The sequence below is a fragment of the Dunckerocampus dactyliophorus genome, unplaced genomic scaffold (genome assembly GCF_027744805.1).
Source record: "Dunckerocampus dactyliophorus isolate RoL2022-P2 unplaced genomic scaffold, RoL_Ddac_1.1 HiC_scaffold_58, whole genome shotgun sequence".
Lineage (NCBI taxonomy): Eukaryota > Metazoa > Chordata > Actinopteri > Syngnathiformes > Syngnathidae > Dunckerocampus > Dunckerocampus dactyliophorus.
Genome location: NW_026559894.1, coordinates 35,001 through 37,500, shown reverse-complemented (window position 1 = coordinate 37,500; position 2,500 = coordinate 35,001).

Below are 2,500 nucleotides of genomic sequence, written 5' to 3'. Positions count from 1 at the left end.
GCTGGAGGTGTTTTGGTCAACCAGGAAAAATGGCATTTACGGGAGAGGGTAAAGTATACCCCCCCCCCCCCCTCTCGGCTGATTTACCCTCTCCCGTAAACGCGTTTTTTCCTGGTCGACCAAAACACTCATTGACTCCCATTCATTTGACACTTTGTCATTTTTTCAGCACTTTTTTCGCGCATTGGGTACTCCGCCCATTCACTCCCATTCATTTGACACTTTGTCGTTTTTTCAGCACTTTTTTCGCGCATTGGGTACTCCGCCCCATTCACTCCCATTCATTTCACACTTAGAAAAATCATCCGAGCGGCTCTCCACGCATTTTATAGCCGCTTTGGGGCTCCAGCCGCCTCGGCCTTCATTTCTGACTAGGCTCGTGTGGACTTTGTCGTTTTTTCAGCACTTTTTTCGCGCATTGGGTACTCCGCCCCATTCACTCCCATTCATTTCACACTTAGAAAAATCATCCGAGCGGCTCTCCACGCATTTTATAGCCGCTTTGGGGCTCCAGCCGCCTCGGCCTTCATTTCTGACTAGGCTCGTGTGGACTTTGTCGTTTTTTCAGCACTTTTTTCGCGCATTGGGTACTCCGCCCCATTCACTCCCATTCATTTGACACTTTGAAAAATCATCCGAGCGGCTCTCCACGCATTTTATAGCCGCTTTGGGGCTCCAGCCGCCTCGGACTGCATTTCTGACTAGGCTCGTGTGGACTTTGTCGTTTTTTCAGCACTTTTTTTACACATTGGGTACTCTGCCCCATTCACTCCCATTCATTTGACACTTTGAAAAATCATCCGAGCGGCTCTCCACGGGTTTTATAGCCGCTTTGGGGCTCCAGCCGCCTCGGACTGCATTTCTGACTAGGCTCGTGTGGACTTTGTCGTTTTTTCAGCACTTTTTTTACACATTGGGTACTCTGCCCCATTCACTCCCATTCATTTGACACTTTGAAAAATCATCCGAGCGGCTCTCCACGCGTTTTATAGCCGCTTTCAGACTCCTGCCGCCTCGCCTGCACTTCCGCCTCGGTCCGTTAGGATTTAGGCCTTTTTTCAGCACTTTTTCTCCGTTCCTCCGGGGCGACAGCGGCTCTCCACGCATTTTATAGCCGTTTTCAGACTCCTGCCGCCTCGCCTGCACTTCCGCCTCGGTCCGTTAGGATTTAGGCCTTTTTTCAGCACTTTTTCTCCGTTCCTCCGGGGCGACAGCGGCTCTCCACGCATTTTATAGCCGTTTTCAGACTCCTGCCGCCTCGCCTGCACTTCCGCCTCGGTCCGTTAGGATTTAGGCCTTTTTTCAGCACTTTTTCTCCGTTCCTCCGGGGCGACAGCGGCTCTCCACGCATTTTATAGCCGTTTTCAGACTCCTGCCGCCTCGCCTGCACTTCCGCCTCGGTCCGTTAGGATTTAGGCCTTTTTTCAGCACTTTTTCTCCGTTTCTCCGGGGCGACAGCGGCTCTCCACGCATTTTATAGCCGTTTTCAGACTCCTGCCGCCTCGCCTGCACTTCCGCCTAGGTCCGTTAGGATTTAGGCCTTTTTTCAGCACTTTTTCTACGTTTCTCCGGGGCGACAGCGGCTCTCCACGCTTTTTATAGCGGTTTTCAGACTCCTGCCGCCTCGCCTGCACTTCCGCCTAGGTCCGTTAGGACGTGGGCCTTTTTTCAGCACTTTTTCTCCGTTTCTCCAGGGCGACAGCGGCTCTCCACGCTTTTTATAGCCGCTTTGGGGCTCCAGCCGCCTCGGCCTGCATTTCTGACTAGGCTCGTGTGGACTTTTTCAGCACTTTTTTTTGTGCATTGGGTACTCTCGCCCATTGACTCCCATTCATTTGACACTTTGTCATATTTTCAGCACTTTTTTTGTGCATTGGGTACTCTCGCCCATTGACTCCCATTCATTTGACACTTTGTCATATTTTCAGCACTTTTTTGGCGCATTGGGTACTCTCGCCCATTGACTCCCATTCATTTGACACTTTGTCATATTTTCAGCACTTTTTTTGTGCATTGGGTACTCTCGCCCATTGACTCCCATTCATTTGACACTTTGTCATATTTTCAGCACTTTTTTGGCGCATTGGGTACTCTCGCCCATTGACTTCAATGCATTTACTGCAACTCCTGCCTGTGTCCGCCAGAGGGCGTCTGGCTTAACAGCGGCTCTCCACGCTATTTCTATCCGCTTTGAGGCTCCAGGCAGCTCGGCCTGGGTTTCTGAATTTCTCCCTTGACACTTTGTTACTTTTTCACCTTTTTTCTCATTTCATCCAGGGACACAGCGGCTCTCCACAGACTTTCCCGCGGCCCCTGGGCTCCAGGACGCTCGGCATGGGTTTCTGAATTTCTCCCTTGACACTTTGCCATTTTTTCACCTTTTTTCTCATTTCATCCAGGGCAACAGCGGCTCTCACAGGCTTTAGAACCGCCCCTGGGCTCCAGGACCCTAGGCATGGGTTTCTGCCTAGCTCCCTTGACACTTTGCCATTTTTTCACC